Raw genomic sequence first — 20,355 nt, 5'->3', positions numbered from 1 at the left:
AGGATAAAGCGGATGAGTTGTAGGATGGTGTTTGGAGATTGGCAGTTGTTGGTGTTGAGTACTGAGGCTGTTTCCACGATGCCATCATTGTGGGGGATGCTGGTGTAGAGTGCGGGAACATCCATTGTGACGAGGAATGTTCCCAGTTCGACTGGTCCATGGGTGCTGAGTTTCTGTAAGAAATCCATAGTGTCACGACAGAAGCTGGGGATCCCCTGTATAATAGGTTTCAAGATGCCTTCAACATAGCTGGAGAGATTCTCACATAGGGTCCCCTGCCTGATATGGTGGGACGTCCTGGTGTGTTGGCTTTGTGTACCTTTGGAAGGCAGTAGAAGTTGCCTACACGAAAAGTACGTGGGATGAGGGCGCGTAGGAAACTCTGAAGGACTGGATCCAAAGTTCTAGACACCTCACCACCACATTCTACCACAAACCCACAGATAACCTCACAATGCTACACTTCTCCAGCCTCCACCCAGAACATATTAAAACAACCATCCCGTATGGACAAGCCCTATGTGTACACTGGATCTGCTCAGATGAGGAGGAACGTGACGGGCACCTGGAAGTACTCAGGGATGCCCTCACAAGAATGGGGTACGATGCCCAACTCATCAACCGCCAGTTCCGACGTGCCATAGCAAGGAACAGTAATGATCTCCTCAGGAGACAGACACGTGCTGCAACCGACAAGGTACCCTTCGTTGTTCAGTACTTCCCAGGAGCTGAAAAACTACGCCATGTCCTTCGTGACCTGCAACACATTATCAATAAGGATGAGCACCTCGCCAAGACCTTCCCCACACCTCCACTACTTGCCTTTAAACAAACGCCAAACCTCAAACAGATCATTGTTCGTAGCAAGCTGCCCGGCTCTCAGGACAACTCCATACAACCCTGTCCTGGTAGGCGCTGCAAGACGTGTCAGAGTGTGGACATAGATACCACCATTACACGTGGGGACACCTCCCACCTTGTACATGACAGGTACTCTTGTGACTCAGCCAGCATTGTTGCAGGCAAGGATGCCCTGAGGCATGGTTCATTGGGGAAACCGAGCAAAGGCTACGACAACGGATGAATGGGCGCAGTACAACAATCAACAGACAAGAATGTTCCCTCCCAGTTGGGGAACACTTCAATGGTCCAGGACATTCGACCTCGGACCTTCGGGTGACCATCCTCCAAGGTGGACTTCGGGACAGGCAGTAGCAAAAAGTGGCCGTGCAGAGGCTGATAGCTAAGTTCGGTACCCATAGGGAGGGCCTCAACCGGGACCATGGGTTCATATCATACTACAGGTGACCACCATTGCACTATAAACAAACACAGACACTCCTATACACACGCACACAGACACTCATACTCCTACAGACACACACACTCCCACACTCACGCATGCACCCTCTCACAGACTTAGACCCCTTTTTACACACACACACAAATACGCTCTCTCATAGACATTCACAACCCCCCACCCCAGACACAAACCCACATGCACACATATATGTTTGTGGGGTGAATTTGTACTTGCAGAGTTACATTGTACTTTGCTCAAATACTGCATGAATCCATATAAGACGCTGTTAACTCATATTTTAGATTAGAATCAGTCTAAACATTACGGCACAGACAGCAGCACACAGGGGGCTAACACCTTCAACACATTATCTGGACTGACACCAATTGTTAAAATTTCACCCACGAATGTAACTTTTAAAAAATGGTTTTGTGATTTACACATGAAAGAAATGAAACTAACATGGTCATTCTAACAGATGAGAGACTTAACAAACAATCAAGGTATTTTTCAATGTATCATTTCAGTTACATCACACTGTAAACTTTTGCTATAAATTCTGTGTCTTACAATTGTGTCCTCCACAACCACCTGATGAAGGAGCGGTTCTCCGAAAGCTAGTGCTTCCAATTAAACCTGCTGGACTATAACCTGGTATGGTGTGATTTTTAATTTATCTGTGATGTTACCTTCAAAAGAATTGTGTACCTGCACCCCTTGGTCCCTCTATTCTACAACACTACCCAAGACCCCACTATTAATTGGATAATCCCTACCCTTGTTGTACCAAAATGCAATACCTCACATTTATCCAGACTGAACTCCATCTGCTATTTTTCAGCCCATTGACTCATTTGATCAAGATCCCTTTGTCATCTTAGAAAACCTTCTTCACTGTCTCCTATGCTACCAATTTTGGTGTCACCATGAACTTACTAATCATGCTTTCTATATTCTCATTCAAAGCATTTATATAATTGAAAAACGAAAGCAGATCCAGAATCGATCTCTGGACAACACCGCTGGTGACAGGTATCAATCCAAAAAGCAACCTTCCACCACCACTCTGTCTCCTGCCATTAAGCCAATTATGTATCCAACTGGCAAGCTCACCCATATGACTTTCCTTTACTAATATAAAGTAGTACCATGCGGAACTTTGTTGAAGGCTTTACTAAAATCCAAATAAACAACGTCTACTGCTCTGCTCAACAATCTTCTGGTAACATGCTCAAAACTCAGTCAACTTTGAGACATAACTTTCCTGGCACAAAACCATGCTGACTATCCCTAATCAATTTTTGCCTCTAAATGTCCTTAAATTCTACTTTATAATCACCTCCAACAATTGTGGAACATAGTGTCCAGTTTTGTCTCCTTACTTGGAGATGTATGTGGTGGCACTGGAGGCAGTTCAGAGGAAGTTCACCAGATTGATTCCAGGGATGAAAGGGCTGTTTTATGAGGAGCGGTAGAATTTCTTGAGCTTGTACTCACTGGAATTCAGATGAATGAGAGTGGAATCTGATTGAGAATGCTAAAGGGGATTGATAAGGTGAACATTGGATAGATGATCCCCCTTGTGGACAGTCTCCAACATGAGGGCGTAGATATAGAGTGAGAGGGGATAGGTTCAAAACTGAGATGAAGAAAAACTAGCTCTCTCAGAGAGTATGGAATTCACTGCCCCAGGGTACAAGGAGGCAGAATCAATCAACAGATTCAAGAAAGAAATAGATGTGTTTCAGATGAGAAGCATGACAAAGGGCTATGCGGAGCAGGCAGGAAAAAAAAATCGAGTAGCGATGAGGAGAAGGTCAGCCTTGATCATGCTAAATGGTGGAGCAGGCTCAAAGGGCTGAATTGCCTACTCCCACTCCTAATTCCTGTGATCTGTGTGTTGCTCTCTGTTTATCTGTGTTAGAAAACCCACTCAAGTTTAGCTAATGTACAAATTAAAGTAGATTTCAAAGGACAATGCTGGGTTTTTAACATCCAGATAACTGTACAGTTATTAATAATGAATGATCCTATAAAATGTACGAGAACTTACCCACAACCAAAATCAGACTCACAGGTCTACAGTTCCGAATGGCCCCTTTCCACACTGTACGGCTTCTATGATCTAACATCTAGAATTCAGTATTACCTTCACTGAGGGGCCGGGCTTTGCTGCCTGATCTTATTCTGCCTCCAGGACTGATTTCATGGTGCACTGTTATCATCTGTCTGTCACCAAACAGTAAAAATAAAATGGGCAAACTTATTATCACAGATAACTATAGGGCACATACATCTTAGAATAGACATCTAGAATCACGTACATTTTAGTCCTCTTCTTCTCTCCTTCAGGTCACCACTTATGAATGAATGAACTCTCAGCAAGCATTCCTCAAATACAGTCCAATTTCTCCAATGTTAAAACTCAGTCAGGCATTACAAGAGATTTACAGCAATTATGTGAGCTATCATCTTTAAATTTCCAATGGGCTATTATGCTTAGTACAGAATTATGCTCCAAAGCAGAATTCTTTCATTAGAACAGGAATAAGAAAATGTAGGAGTAAAACAGGAGTACAAACAAAAAGGGTAAACACATTTAACTGGATTTGACCAAATTGTTTTAACTGACAATGTTTTTTTATATTCTTAAATCCATTGGCACCCCGATTCACTGTTTTCAGGGATTAACAGATTTAGTTTTTGGAAAGGCATTATTTCCTCTTTTCAATCCACAAAATAGTTTTTTTGTATAATATGTAAATATGGAGGCACACTGAAGTGTCACTGACGGAAAAGCTTAGCAAGGCAGTGTAGGCCACACGAATGAAAAACATGCTCTTTCATTATTGTCATTTCTTGTACTTTGAGGTACTGTGCAATCATGACAAATTGATGAAAGCACAACATCCTCTCCATCAGAGCACAATTTTCAAGAGAAATTTCAATTTATTACAAAATATTACATTGCTAAAAATTACTTTCATACAAGTCCCTCAATAAACTAATATTCAGTTTAGATGAAAGAAATTGAAATAACTCTACAGAGGGCAGTATCCCATCATCAAGTCACCCTTTACTTACATGTGAAACATCCTTGACAATGGTCTAGCTCCCTCAGAGCCAGCTCCCAGAGTGTCAGAATGTCTGACTCTCCTCCTTTTTATTTATTTTTTTATCCCCCAGCACCCACATTGTGTGTGTGCAGGTGTGAGACACATTGAAAACTCTCCTCCTTTTATCTGTCAGCTGGGGCTCCCTGATTGGATGAGATTAACAGCCACAATGAGAGAACACATTCTATGATATACACCTGACTTGACTTGTTACAATCACTATACTTAGCTCCATGGATGACAGAGGCTGTGGAAGGGCCTGTCACTCAATGATTGGCCTCCTTGCCCATCAACAAATATACATCACATAAAGACACCCAATATCTATATTAGATTGTTCCTCCATGCCCATCAGTTTTCTTGGATGCAAGGAAGTTGATGATAATATGTATAGGAACTGGTATCTGTGCTGCTGTCATTGCTTTCATCATTCACCAATGTGTAAGCAGAAATAGATTTTGCTATCTTAATTCATCTGTATAATTTCAAACCAAACTGAAGCTGTAACAATGGTTAACTTGATAACAATTAATACACAGTCGATTTTCCATTACTTGCAACATTAGCAAATGTGTGGTTATATTGCCATTTCATTGTCACTGAGTCATAGAGAACGTATAGCATAGAAACTGAACCCTTCGGTCCAACTCGTCTATGCCAGATATCCTAAATTAATCTAGGCCCATTTATTTGCCAGCACTTGGCCCATATCCCTCTAAACCATTCCTATTCATCCACCTATCCAGATGGCTTTTAAATGTTGTAATTATACCAGTCTCCACCACTTCACTATAATACATCTTGCTTGATCACTTAGAAGGTTAAGATTGTATCATTATCTTCAGTATTTATGATTTGCCAACATAGCAAAAGTAAATAGCTTGCCCCATTTAATATCTTTTTTCTTGTCATCAGCACCATTCAGTGGCATTAAGCTTATATTCAACACGATTTTATAGCTATGTAAATTATACCATACATAAAAGTGCAGCTGAGGAAAGAATTAACAGCTCCATTTGTGAGGAAGGGGTCTCATTAGAAAATTAAAGTGTCATGGAACTATTGACAATGCAAGATCGAGAATAGTGGTATTGTCTAAAATTCTTAAAGCATAACTTTCTGATGAATTCCCTGGCATGCAAAATGCACCTTTTCTCTTGGACCTAATTTTTATATGCATCATAGATTGATACCACAAAAGTCTCTCTTTGCTAAGGTTCAAAATGAAGGTTCATGCGATTTCAGAATTGTGTTCCTAATGTATGCAAGTCTGCAGAATTAACTGGAGGAGAAAGTGAGGTCTGCAGATGCTGGAGATCAGAGCTGGAAATGTGTTGCTGGAAAAGCGCAGCAGGTCAGGCAGCATCTAGGGAACAGGAGAATCGACGTTTCGGGCATTAGCCCTTCTTCAGGAATGAGGAAAGTTTGTCCAGCAGGCTAAGATAAAAGATAGGGAGGAGGGACTTGGGGGAGGGGCGTCGGAAATGTGATAGGTGGAAAGAGGTCAAGGTGAGGGTGATAGGTCAGACTGGGGTGGGGGCGGAGAGGTCGGGAAGAAGATTGCAGGTTAGGAAGGCAGTGCTGAATTTGATGGATTTGACTGAGACAGGCTGGGGGGAGGGGAAATGAGGAAACTGGTGAAATCCGAGTTCATCCCTTGTGGTTGGAGGGTTCCTAGCCGGAAGATGAGGCGTTCTTCCTCCAACCGTCGTTTCGCTGTGGTTATTCTGCCTGTTATTCATCATGAGATTACCCATTCAACCAGGTAAGATGGATTTCTGGAACAAAACCAGAAATAGCTGGGGAGACTGGTCTGGCAGCATCTGTAGAAAGAAAGCAGAGCCAACGTTTGGGTCCGGTGACCTTTCTTCAGAACTGGTTGTAGCTAGGTAAAGGTTAATACATATGTTGAAAACAGGATGGGAGTGACAGGAAGGAATAAATGAACGCAGCAAGGGACAACAGCAGTGAAGGAGACAAAGATATGGACAATGGTGAGCCAGGGAGAAAGGAAGGCTACTAATGGGGACCATGAGTGGGTGAAAATGAGTTGGCGTGGTGAAAGCAGCCCATGTGATGACATGGCCTGCTGTGTGTGGCAGTGGATAAAAGACAAGGAGAAAGTTGCTTAGGCCCTAAAATGATTGAACTCGATATTGAATCCTAAAGACTGCAGTCTCCAACAAGAAAATGAGCTGCTGTTCTTGCAGCTTGTGCTGAGTTTCACTGGAGTACTGCAGCAAGCCTGAGACAGAAATGAGAAGGAGGAGGAGTAGGCCATCTGGCCCTTTGAGCTGCTCCGCCATTCAATAAGATCATGGCTGATCTTTTTGTGGACACAGATCCACTTACCCGCGCTCTTACTGTATCACTTAATTCCTTTATTGTTCAAAAAGATCTACCTTAGCTTTAAAAACGTTTACTGAAGAAGCATCAATTACTTCGCTGGGCAAGGAATTCAAGAGATTAACAACGCTCTGGGTGATGAAGTTCCTTCTCAATTCAACCCTAAATCTGCTCTCTCTAATCTTGAAGCTATGCCCTCTTGTCCTAGCTTCACCTGCCAGTGGAAACATCCTCTTTACTTCCACCTTATCTATTCCCTTCATAATTTTATATGTTTCTATAAGGTCCCCCCATAATCTTCTAAATTCCAATAAGTATAATCCCAGCCTACTCAGTCTCTCCTCATAGGCCAACCCTCTCAACTCTGGAATCAACCTAGTGAACCTCCTCTGCACCCCCTCTAGTGCCATAACATCTTTTCCCAAGTGAGGAGACCAAAGCTGCACACAGTACTCCAGGGGTGTGACTTCACCAGCACCCTATACAGCTGAAACATAACCTCCCTGCTTTTAAACTTAATCCCTTTAGCAATGAAGGACAGAATTCCATTTGCTTTCCTAATTACTTATTGTACCTGCAGATGAACCTCTGTGAGTCATGCACAAGGACACCTAGGTCCCCCTGCATAGCAGCATGCTGCAACTTTTTACAATTTAAGTAATAATCCTTTTTACTGTTACTCCGACCAAAATGGATAACTTCACATTTAGTGACATTGTATTCCATCTGCCAGACCTTTGCCCACTCACTCAGTGTATCTATGTTCCTCTGCGTAGTTTCACAATCTTCTGCACACTTTGCACTGTCACTCATCTTAGTGTCATCTGCAAACTTTGCCATCCTACACATGGTCCCCAACTCCAAATCTTCTATATAAATTGCGAATAATTGTGGTCCCAACACCGATCCCTGAGGTACACCACTAGTCACTGATTGACAGCCAGAATAGCACACATTTATCCCCACTCTTTGCTTCCTGTTAGTCAACTAATCCTCTATCCACACTAATACTTCACCCCTAACACCATGCATCTTTATCTTATGCAGCAGCCTCTTGTTCGATAGCTTGTCAAAGGCTGTTTGGAAATCTAGATATCACATGTTGCCAGGGAACACAGTACTGTGTTGAAATGGCAGGCAACTAGAAGCTCAGGGTCATTTGTGCAGACAGAAATTAGGTGTTACTTTTTCCCCAGCTGAGGATTCCCTGCCATCTTGGTTAACAGGGTCCTCACTCTGCCCTCACCTCTTCCCTTCCCTCCCACAAGAGTGATTGGGTTCCCCAGTCCTCACTTTTCACATCACCAGCATCCCCATCCAAAGGATGACAAGCTGCTATTTCTCCCACTTCCAGTGGGAGGCCATTGCCAGATCTAAATTCCCCTCCCTTCACAGATCAGCATTCCACAAGGAAGAGGCAAAAGTGAGGACTGCAGACGTCTAGATTAGAGTGGTGCTGGAAATGCACAGCAGGTCAAGCAGCATCCTAGGAGCAGGAAAATCGATGTTTCGGGCAAAAGTCCTTAATCAGAAATGGAGGCAGGGAGCCTCAGGGGGTGGAGAGATAAATGGGAAGGAGTAGGGCTGAGGGGAAGGTAGCTGAGAGTGCAATAGGTGGAGGGCAGAGGAGGTGACCTGGGGGTTGCAGTGAGAGAGAGAGACTCACTGAGATTCTTGCAGAGAGAGGAGGAGAACTTCTTCAAGGTAGGCACCCTTGCAAGATGATTCGCAGTAAGGTTAAAATCAACTAGACAAAAATGGGGACAGCAGATGCTGGAAACCAGAGTCTAGATTAGAGTGCACAACAGGTCAGACAGCATCCGACGAGCAGGAAAATCAGGAATGAAGGCAGGGAGCCTCCAGGGTGGAGAGATAAATGGGTGGGCTGGGCTGGGGAGGAGATGTTCCTCCAAGAGACCTTGATCCACTGGACCTGAAATGTTAACTCTTGCTTTCTCTCCACGGATGCTGCTGAACCTGATGAATTTCAACAGTTATTTCTGATGTTGTTTCAGATTTCCAACATCTGTAGTTTTGTTTTGTTTAGTTGGATTTCTGGTACCATTCAAATTAGATTAGCCTTTATTGGTAGAGACATTCTCTTGAAATTAAGGTGATATATTATTGCAATGTGATGCATTTTATGCTGCACGTTATATCTAACCCTGTGAATTTTTAATATTAACAGTAGGCTTGGAGATTCAGTTCACACTACTGACATTATTCCCCAGACTAAGGACAAAATTCCTTCTAGAAATTACCAATACTTTACGTGCCAAATAGTAACTATCAAGATTGAATATTTGTGATTTAGGTTGTCCCTATATGGGCTAGCCTTTTGTTTTTGCACTTGCAAAAGACAGAAGGTGGTGGAACAAGATTGTTCTTCAGATTAGAGGCCTGTGACCAGTGGAGTGCCACAAGAATTGGTGCTGGGTCCACTACTTTTCATCATTTATATAAATGATTTGGATGTGAGCATAAGAGGTATAGTTAGTAAGTTTGCAGATGACACCAAAATTGGTGGTGTAGTGGACAGCGAAGAAGGTTACCTCAGATTATGACGAGATCTTGATCAGATGGGCCAATGGGCTGAGAAGTGGCAGATGGACTTTAATTTAGATAAATGTGAGGTGCTGCATTTTGGGAAAGCAAATCATAGCAGGACTTATACACTTAATCGTAAAGTCCTGGGGAGTGTTGCTGAACAAAGAGACCTTAGAGTGCAGGTTCACAGCTCCTTGAAAGTGGAGTCGCGAGGAGATTGGATAGTGAAGGAGGCATTTGGTATGCTTTCTTTTACTGTTCAGAATATTGAATACAGGAGTTGGGAGGACACGTTGTGGCTGTACAAGACCATTTTTAGAATGTTGTGTGCAATTCTGGTCTCCTTCCTACTGGAAGGATGTTGTAAAACTTGAAAGGGTTCAGAAAAGACTTACAAGGATGTTGCCACGGTTGGAGGATTTGAGATATAGGGAGAGGCTGAACAGGCTGGGGTTGTTTTCCCTGGAGTGTCGGAGGCTGAGGGGTGACCTTAGTTAGGTTTATAAAATTATGAGGGGCATTGATAGGATAAATAGACAAAGTCTCTTCCCTGGGGTGAGAGAGTCCAGAACTAGAGGGCATAGGTTTAGGGTGAGAGGAGAAAGATATAACAGAGACTTGAGGGGCAACACTTTCACACTATGGGTAGTACATGTATTGAATGAACTGCCAGAGGAAGTGATGGAGGCTAGTACGATTGCAACAATTAAAAAGCATCTGGATGGGTATATGAATAGGAAGAGTTTGGAGGGATATGGACCGGGTGCTGGCAGGTGGGATTAAATTGGGTTAGGATATCTGATTGGCATGGACAAGTTGGACTGAAGGGTCTGTTTCTGTGCTGTACATCCCTATGACTTTAAATGATAAAGCTGTTAAATATCTCCAGTACAGATTCCAAATGCAATTCTGTTATACCTTTATATCTGATTAGATATTTTGGAAATCAACTATTACCAAATTAAGTTAGCATTTTTAATAATAGCAATGTCTAGACACCTCTACTTTTTTGAATAAGTATTGCTATTTAATATTAAAAGATTAACAGACATCTTACCTTTTCCACTACCTGTTTTCTCCTCTTTTCATATTTCAAAATGGTGGTGTCAGACTAGGTAGCATCCAGGCTCTGAGCCTGCGACTCGTCCATGCTGTCCATTTTTCCTTTTTTTCTTCTTTTCACATTTTTGTTTTGTTTTTTCAGTTTGTTTAAATTACCTTGAGAGACATTGGGGTCCAGAGCGTGGCAGCAGCCGGGGTTCGGAGCGGGACTTTGATGTTTGGTAATGAGGCGTGTGGTGGCCAGGCCAAACTCTGGTGCTCAACGGCATTGCAGCATTGCCGAGGTCTGGAGCGGTCAGCGGCAAGGCAGATGGCAAGGCTGGTCAGGACTCGGACAGTAGGCAGCGAGATGGCAGCACTTGAGCTCGAGTCCTGTGCAGGAGAGAGCATGCCCAGTGTGGGGAAGAAATTGAGCCCTTGTTGGGAATGTGAGCCCTCTTGGGGGATGCCCAGTGTGGAGCATCAGAAGGTCCATGACTATTTATTATTATTTCTTTATTTTTCTACATAATAGAGAAGAACTGTAATATTTAACGTTTATCTTATTTCTTTATTTTTCTCCTTTGTACCAAAATGGTGTCTGGAATGGCAACTTTGTGCACTTTTCACTGTATTCCTATCTTTCTTTTTTCATATTCCCATCTTTCTGCTTTTTCTTCTCCTTCTTTCCAACTTAGTACTCGCTATTATCTCATCTTTCGGTACAGATCTGCCATTGTTCTTCATCCTGTTGGTCTAGGGCGGCTGGATCAATATACATTGTCCTGCAAAATCTGCTGCAGCATTTTATGAGCTTCCTAGTCAGGCTGAGATCAGTCAGCACAGACTAACCAACAAATAACCTTCTGAAATATAAGGAGGCATTTAATATCCTCTCATTCTTACTGCCACTTGCTCGTTTCCAATGTGCTTTCTATTTTAAGTAATGATCCTGATTTTGCTGAGTTATGCTAGAACTGAGAGATAGTTTTACATTTTAAGTTGCAAACATTTCTGGGATTTATAAATAACTGGGGTCCACCTGCAGTAAACAAAAATTATAAACATAATGATATCCAATAAATTTCATTCTCACGTATTTGTTGTGCAGACTTTAGAACATGATTTAGTCAATCAAATGTAATTGGAGAAAGTGAGGCCTACAGATGCTGGAGGTCAGAGTCCAGAGTGTGGTGCTGGAAAAGCATAGCAGGTCAGGCAGCATCCAAGGAATCAGGAGAGTCTCCTGCTCGGGATGCTGCCTGACCTGTTGTGCTTTTCCAGCACCACACTCTCGAATCAAATGTAACAGTCACTTTACAGTCCAGACCTGCTGAGTTTTTCCAGCAATTTCTGTTTTTTTTCTGATTTACAGCATTTTTAAAATTTCAAAAATATACTTTATTTATAAAAATATTTGGATCTCTATATATTTGGTCATGCCATTCTTCATCCGCTATCGGTTTGTAGTCGACAGGAGACACCGTGTTATCTGTAACCCCATTGTTATGCGCTCACATACTAGATCTGACCACAAGTTAGTGAGGGTTGTGAATTATCGAGACAATCCCGGAGTTAATGGCAATTTATTCTATCGGGGGAGTCATACAGATGATGTACGTTTTCAAGTCAGCCTCTGCTCGTCTAGATTCAAATTTAAAAATACCAAAACAATCTCGCTGTCCTGAACTACTAAAACAAATCGGCATCCACCACTCATGGTTATTGTTTTATTTAAGCATTCTTATCAAATAGGACATATTTTGTTCAGCCTGCAGCTTGGTCCTTATCATAATATTGTCAGCCTGGCATGGAGTGAAACATCTCAATTATGATACTGGACAGAATGCAATTTTGTTGAAAAGCACATTACAAACATTTATCACAGTTTCCAGCCACTGGAAAGCTGATAGAGCCAACGTAAAAGTAATTAGTCAATAACTAAACTCAACAGTCACGTGCGTCAGTAATATTTTCGTTAAAAGTTTGATGCTTCAACACGACCAGCTTATCATAGACCTGACCAAGTTATTGTTACTCAGACTTTGTAAAACTTGAAAAACAATTGAAATACACAATTTCACATGTAAAGTTTTTTTTTAAGAAGGCCCCGTTATTTGCCGTTTACATTCGGTTCGGTAAGGATACGTACGATTTAAGCTTTGGGCTTTGAGAATCTTACTGCTTTTAGCTGAGACTGATCTTATCTTTCAGCAGAATGAGATTCTTCTGGACTGCAGGAAAATAACTTGCCTGCAGTTCGTCGCTTCAAATAAAACCTGGGGAGAGGCTGAGAGATGGCAATTTGAAAGCCGAACGCAAAGTTGTCCAAATAAATGTTCCAACCAAGTTTGAAGTACCTAAACTCAAAGGCCGAGTGTACGATTTCTAAAATTGATTAAGTCCCCACCGGCGCCTCGTTAATTTTTTCCATATCTATTAACTCTGTCTATTCTAGTCTCTGACGAAGTACTGTGTCTATTGAATAATTCTGGGCTAATGTATCTCAGTCCTTGACGATGCTGGAAATCAGATTTTTCACGAATAAATATTTCATTTGCAATTGATATTGTGTGGCGTGTTTTAAGTGAATAACCAGTAAGCAGCACCTAGATTGGTAAGAAAATGAAAAAGACATTTCAAAGGACAGTGCTCATTTACATTCGCTTGGAACTGTCGCTTTCTCATTGGATCTTGCGGGCGGCCTGATAGGAAAATACGCTACTTTCGGCGGTTGAGCAATTTCACTGTTCATATACATCTCTTATTTGATTCACAGTAGAATCTTTTTGCGACTGAATCCATTGTTCACTGGAATCCTTGTGAGAATAAAGAAGTGGTGCAAGATGGGAAAACGCACCCTTGCTGCAGTTACATTTACATTGTGACTTTCATTCAGGATGCCCTGAAATATTTGCAATGAATTAAGTACTTCTGAAATTTAGACAGCCCAACTCAATAAACTGCAATTTGATAAATACCATATGCTTTTGGTTTTGTCATGTTGGTTGAGGGTACCAGATTTCTCTGCTCTTCTTAACAGTGGTGTGGGATATTTTATACCCACATGGAAGAGCATGGAACCTCTAACATTGCAGCACTCATAGAGTCATAAATTCATAGAGATGTACAGCATGGAAACAGACCCTTCAGTCCAACCCGTCCATGCCGGCCAGATATCCCAACCCAATCTAGTCCCACCTGCCAATACCTGGCAATATCCCTCCAAACCCTACCTATTCATATACCCATCCAAATGCCTTTTAAATGGTGTAATTGTACCAGCCTCCACCACTACCTCTGGCAACTCATTCCATACTCATACCATCCTCTGTGTGAAAAGGTTGCCCTTTAGGTCTCTTTTATATCTTTCCACTCTCACCCTAAACCTCTAGTTCTGGACTCCCCCACCCCAGGGAAACGGCTTTGTCCATTTATCCTATCCATGCCCCTCATAATTTTATAAACCTCTATAAGGTCACCCCTCAGCCTCCAACGCTCCGGGGAAAACAGCCCAAGCATGTTCAGCCTCTCCCTATAGCTCAAATCCTCCAACTCTGGCAACATCCTTGTAAATCTTTTCTGAACCCTTTCAAGTTTCACAATATCTTTCCAATAGGAAGGAGACCAGGATTGCATGCAATACTCCAACAGTGGCCTAACCAATGTCCTGTTCAGCTCCAACATGACCTCCCAACTCCTGTATACAATACTCTGACTGATAATAGAAAGCATACCAAATGCCTTCTTCACTATCCTATCTATCTGTGATTCCACTTTCAAGGAACTATGAACCTGCACTCCAAGGTCTCTTTATTCAGCAACACTCTCTAGGATCTTACCATTAAGTGTATAAGTCCTGCTAAGATTTGCTTTCCCAAAATGCAGCACCTCACATTTATCTGAATTAAACTCCATCTGCCACTTCTGAGCCCATTGGCCTATCTGATCAAGATCCTGTTTTAACCTTCTTTGCTGACCACTACACTTCCAATTTTGGTGTCATCTGCAAACTTATTAACTATACCTCTTATGCTCACATCCAAATCATTTATATAAGTGATGAAAAGTAGTGGACTCAGCACCAATCCTTGTGGCACTCCACTTGTCACAGGCCTCCATTCTGAAAAACAGCCCTCCACCACCACCCTCTATCTTCTACCTTTGAGCCAGTTTTGTATCCAAATGGCTAGTTCTCCCTGTATTCCGTGAGATCCAGCCTTGCTAACCATTCTCCCATGGGGAACCTTGTCGAACGCCTAACTGAAGTTCATATAGATCACATTTACCGCTCTGCCCTCATTAATCCTCTTTGTTACTTTTTCAAAAAGCTCAATCAAGTTTGTGAAACATGATTTCCCACGCACAAAGCCATTCACTATCCCTAATCAGTCTTTGTCTTACCAAATACATGTAATCCTTTGCATCAGTGTTCACTGAGGAGAGGAACATGATGAATCTTGAGATTAGAGATAGAAGTTTGATTAGTCTAGATCACGTTGGCATAAGTAGGGAAGATGTATTGGCTATGCTAGAGGTTATTAAGGTCGACAAATCCCCAGGACCAGATGGGATGTATCCCAGGTTGCTGAGGGAGGTGAGAGAGGAAATAGCTGGGACCCTGACAGATATCTTTGTGGCATCCTTAAATACAGGTGAGGTGCCAGAGGACTGGAAGGTGCTCATGTTGTCCCCCTATACAAGAAGGGAGGTAGTGATATTCCGGGTAACTACAGACCAGTGAGCCTGACGTTGGTGGTGGGGAAGTTGCTGGAGAAGGTACTGAGGGATAGGATCTATTTATATTTAGAAAAGAATGAGCTTCTCAGTGTTAGGCAACATGGTTTAATGTGGGGGAGATCGTGCCTTACCAACTTAATGGAGTTCTTCGAGGAAGTGACCAAGTTGTTAGATGAAGGAAGGGCTGTTGATGTCATATACATGGACTTTAGTAAGGCATTTGATAAGATTCCCATTGTAGACTAGTGGAGAAAGTAAAGTCACATGGTGTGCAGGGTGTTCTAGTTAGGTGGATAAAGAACTTGTTGAGCAAAAGGAGACAGAGAGTAGTAGTTGAAGGGAGTTTCTCAAAATGGAGAAAGGTGACCAGTGGTGTTCCACAGGGGTCAGTATTGGGGCTACTGTTGTTTGTAATATACATAAATGATCTAGAAGAGGGCACTGTTGGTATGATCAGGAAGTTTGCAGATGACATAAAGATTGGTAGAGTAGCAGAAAGCATAAGGGACTGTCAGAGAATACAGGAGGATATAGATAGACTGGAGATTTGTGTGGAAAAATGGCAGATAGCTTTCAATCCAGACAAATGTGAGGTGATGCATTTAGGCAAGTCTAATTCTAGAACGAATTATACTATGAATGGAAGATCCTTGGGAAAAGTTGATGGGCAGAGAGATCTGGGAGTGCAGATCCATTGTACCCTGAAGGTTGCTGCACAGGTGGATAGAGTGGTCAAGAAGGCATATAATATGCTTGCCTTCATTGGACAGGGTATTGAGTATAAGAGCTGGCAAGTCATGTTAAAATTGTACAAGACATTGATTCGGCCGCATTTAGAATATTGTGTACAGTTCTGGTCGCCACATTACCAAAAGGATGTGGATGCTTTGAGAGGGTGCATAGGAGGTTTATGAGGATGTTGCCTGGTATGGAAGGTGCTAGCTATAAAGAGAGGTTGAGTAGGTTAGGTTTATTTTCATTAGAAAAGAGGAGATTGAGGGGGGACCTGATTAAGGTTTACAAAATCATGAAGGGTATAGACAGGGTGGATAGAGACAAGCTTTTTTCCCAGGATGAAGGATTCAATAACGAGAGGTCATGCTTTCAAGGTAAGAGATGGAAAGTTTAAGGGGGATACATGTGGCGAGTACTTCACACAGAGGGTGGTGGGCATTTGGAACGCATTGCCAGCAGAGGTGGTAGAGGCAGGCACGGTAGATTCATTTAAGATGCTTCTGGACAGATGCATGAGTAGGTGGGGAGCAGAGGGTTACAAATGCTTAGGAATTGACTGACAGGTTTAGACAGTACATTTGGATAGGCTCAGACTTGAAGGGCCGAAGGGCCTGTTTCTGGACTGTAAATTTTCTTTGTTCTTTCTATCCTGTCCCTCAGGATTCACTCCAACAACTTGCCTACCACTGAGGTTATGCTCACTGGTCTATAGTTCCCTGGCTTGTCCTTACCACCCTTCTTAAAAAGTGGCAATACGTTAGCCAACCTCCAGTCTTCCGGCACCTCACCTATGACTATCGATGATACAAATATCTCAGCAAGATCCTTAGCTTCCCACAGAATTCTAGGGTACACCTGATCAGGATCTGGGGATTTATCCACCTTTATGCGTTTCAAGACATCCAACACTTCCTCCCCTGTAATATGGACATTTTTCAAGATGTCACCATATATTTCCCTGCATTCTATATCATCCATGTCCTTTTCCACAGTAAATACTGATGCAAAATACCCGTTTAGTATCTCCCCCATTTTCTGCAGCTCCACACAAAGACCGCCTCGCTGATATTTGAGAGGCCCTATTCTCTCCCTTGTTACCCTTTTGTCCTTAATGTATTTGTAAAAACTCTTTGGATTCTCCTTAATTCTATTTGCCAAAGCTATCTCATGTCCCCTTTTTGTCCTCCTGATTTCCCTCTTAAGTATACACCTACTGCCTTTATACTCTTCTAAGGATTTACTCGATCTCTCCTGTCTTTCCCTGACATATGCTTCCTTCTTTTTCTTAACCAAACCCTCAATTTCTTTAGACATCCAGCATTCCCTATACCTGCCAGCCTTTCCTTTCACCCTAACAGGAATATACTTTCTCTGGATTCTTGTTATCTCATTCCTGAAGACTTCCCATTTTCCAGCCGTCCCTTTACCTGCGAACATTTGCCCCCAATCAGCTTTTGAAAGTTTTTTTTTAAAAGAGACTTTTTTTTAAAGATTCGATTAGATTCCCTACAGTATGGAAACAGGCCATTTGGCCCAGCAAGTCCACACTGACCCTCTGAAAAGTAACCCACCCACACCTATTCCCCTACCTTATATTTACCCCTGACTAATGCACCTAATACTATGGGCAATTTAGCATGACCAATTCACCTGATCTGCACGTTGTTTGGGTTGTGAGAGGAAACCGGAGCACCCGGAGGAAACCCACGCAGACACGAGGAGAATGTGCAAATTTCACACAGACAGTCACCCAAGGCGGGAATCGACCCCTGGTCCCTGGTGTTGTGAGGCAGCAGTGTTAACCACCAAGCTTGCCTGACCTTTTCCATACTTGGCAATAAAGCTGGCTGTTGTCAGCTGACTTGCTTGCAACCTGCATAGTCATGATCCCAAATAAGTTCTTACTGTAATCTTAACAAGCATTTGGGTCTCTTCTAACATGGACTGAAGTCTTTGATTTCTTTGCAAGGCTCATTCTCATTCTCTTCCCATAAAGTTGACAGTGGAGTTTTGCTTTCCTGGTATCTGAGCACTATTGAGCAAATATCATAAAAATGTTCCAATTGTTTCTGAAGTAATCCTTGGACTCAGCAAATGTAAAGCTCACTGGCGTCACCTAGGTATGCCCCTTTGTAATCCACTTGACAAACTTGAAGTTGCAAAAGATCTGGCAGCCAACATTTTTCTTGATTTTCTTTCTGAGGTGATAAGTATTTGCTCGGCAACACTAAAACATAATTGACGTAACCATCCTGCAATGAAAACCGTGATAATCACCATCACATATCGTGCCATGGTTTGGTTCTTTAGTGTCCTCATGTGTAATGCATTTTGATGTATTTTGCAGTTTGGTATATTGTAAGATATTTTTAATATCAGTGAATAAAATGTAACCAGTTGTGTTGTGGACCAGCATGTGGAACTCAACAGCAGGCATTAGGACCACAGAGTGCAGAGGAGATCGGACAAAAGGAAGAAGACATTGGCACTGTGGCTCATACTAAAACTTTAAAAATAAAGACAATCTTAACTAAACAGCCATTACTTGACATTTCATTAAGGTAGAATATGGTTCAGACTAATTGTACCACCAGACACACAATTACAACAAACTTCATTGGCACTAGCTTCTCTGTAGATATATAAATTATTTTCTTCTGCTTTAACAAAATACAGGTATTACAACTAATATGCACCTGAAGATACCTCTGATAAGAGCAGGAAATGACCACATGCAGATAGACAGCCATGGTGAAATTGATATAGCACTGAAATGCAATTGAATAACTGGATTTACAGTATTACCCAGAATGTTAAGGGACAAAATTCAGAAAAAAATACATTAAAACATCATCAAAAATGACATCAATGCTGGAACCAGGGAAGTTTGATGTAGTCAGTCATGGAAAGTCATGTGAGGATAATGCTGAGAGAAATGACTATTTAGGAACAAAGTCCTTTACATGGGTCTTACTAAGAATTGATTTTGTAGGTATATACTAAGGCTTAGTGGATTTAAAATAATATCCAGAGTTTGTATTGTGTCAATGATGCCTAGGACATGGGGTCCAGATTTTGTAGGATACTAAGAATCCTTGTTTAAGTATCTTATGAATGAAATGGTTCACCATTTCCAATAATCAATAAAGTCCCTTTCATCTGTATTGTACATTCCATTTTTTAAAATTCCATTTTCTTGTAAGTAGATTATTCAAACTGAGTTTTATTAATTTTTATTTTGTTGTTTTATAATATTCATTTGGAGCTGAGAACTGTGAGCTAAAAATGACCTTTGGATGGTGGGCAGCAGCTTTGATTAAAAAAAGGAAGCAACAACAAATAAGCTGCATTTGTTTGTGAGGCCAGTTCTGAATGTTGATTGCAGGTTGGATTTTGATGAAAAGGTTCTGCAGACTCTTCAACAGTAATAAACATCTGTAAATTTAACCAGATAACAGACATTTGGCCATTAATGGCATCTGTACTTGGGAGTTGTTTCTAGCAACTCTGGAAAAGACTTTATGCTCAAGCAGATGACAGATGTTGAATGGTAACTGGAGCTTTTTGGGGACACAGTCAGCCTGACAGAAAGAGGCCAGAGTTTTGAACTGGGTTTTGGACTGTGTTTTCTGACTTCCTCTGAGTGAGCTGCAAAGGAGGTTCTGATCGAGATCTGCAGAAAATTAACTCAGATGCAATCATCTATGCTTGTGGAACAATACATTGTGAAAACCATTTAAGTAATCAGGCCAGTTTTGTTGTTTTCTTTTATTTATCGCTGAACTAGGTTTTTGGTTTGTCTGTCTATCTTTTGTGTGAATGGGACTGAAAGCAAAGGCTTTTGGGTTTCAACTATAGACATCAATAAGATTACTTTGTTGTTTAATTTTGCTCTGCTAGAGGTACTGTTTTGCTCATAAATTGCCAAGTCTTTTGGTTAAGCTATAGACATCATGTCCAGAGTTGATTATTCACAGAGTCTGAGATTGATTAGGCACGAACGGGGTCAAGTTTGAGCATCTTTTAAAATTTTAATTGTATTGTGTTGAGAATATAGAAATACGATGACTGCTCTATTTCAGCTGTCTGCCTATATGTCATAATAACATATTCTTGTTATTGCCTAATACTGTCAAAATTGGCCTTTCTCCAATTTAGAACTTAAACTTTTAGATCTGGTCTATCCTTTTCTATCACTATTTTAAAACTAATAGAATTACGGTCACTGGCCCCAAAGTGCTCCCTCACTGACAGCTCAGTCACCTGCCCTGCCTTATTTCCCAAGAGTAAGTCAAGTTTTGAACCTTCTCTAGTAAGCACATTCACATACTGAATCAGAAAATGTTCTTGCACACACTTAACAAATTCCTCTCCATCTAAACCCTTAACACTATAGCAGTCCCAGTCTATGTTTGGAAAGTTAAAATCCCCTCCCATTACTACCCTATTATTCTTACAGATAGCTGAGATATCCTTACAAATTTGTTTCTCAATTTCCCTCTGACTATTAGGGGGTCTATAATACAA

Source organism: Chiloscyllium plagiosum, chromosome 14 (assembly GCF_004010195.1).
Source record: "Chiloscyllium plagiosum isolate BGI_BamShark_2017 chromosome 14, ASM401019v2, whole genome shotgun sequence".
Lineage (NCBI taxonomy): Eukaryota > Metazoa > Chordata > Chondrichthyes > Orectolobiformes > Hemiscylliidae > Chiloscyllium > Chiloscyllium plagiosum.
This window is presented reverse-complemented; position numbering follows the sequence as displayed.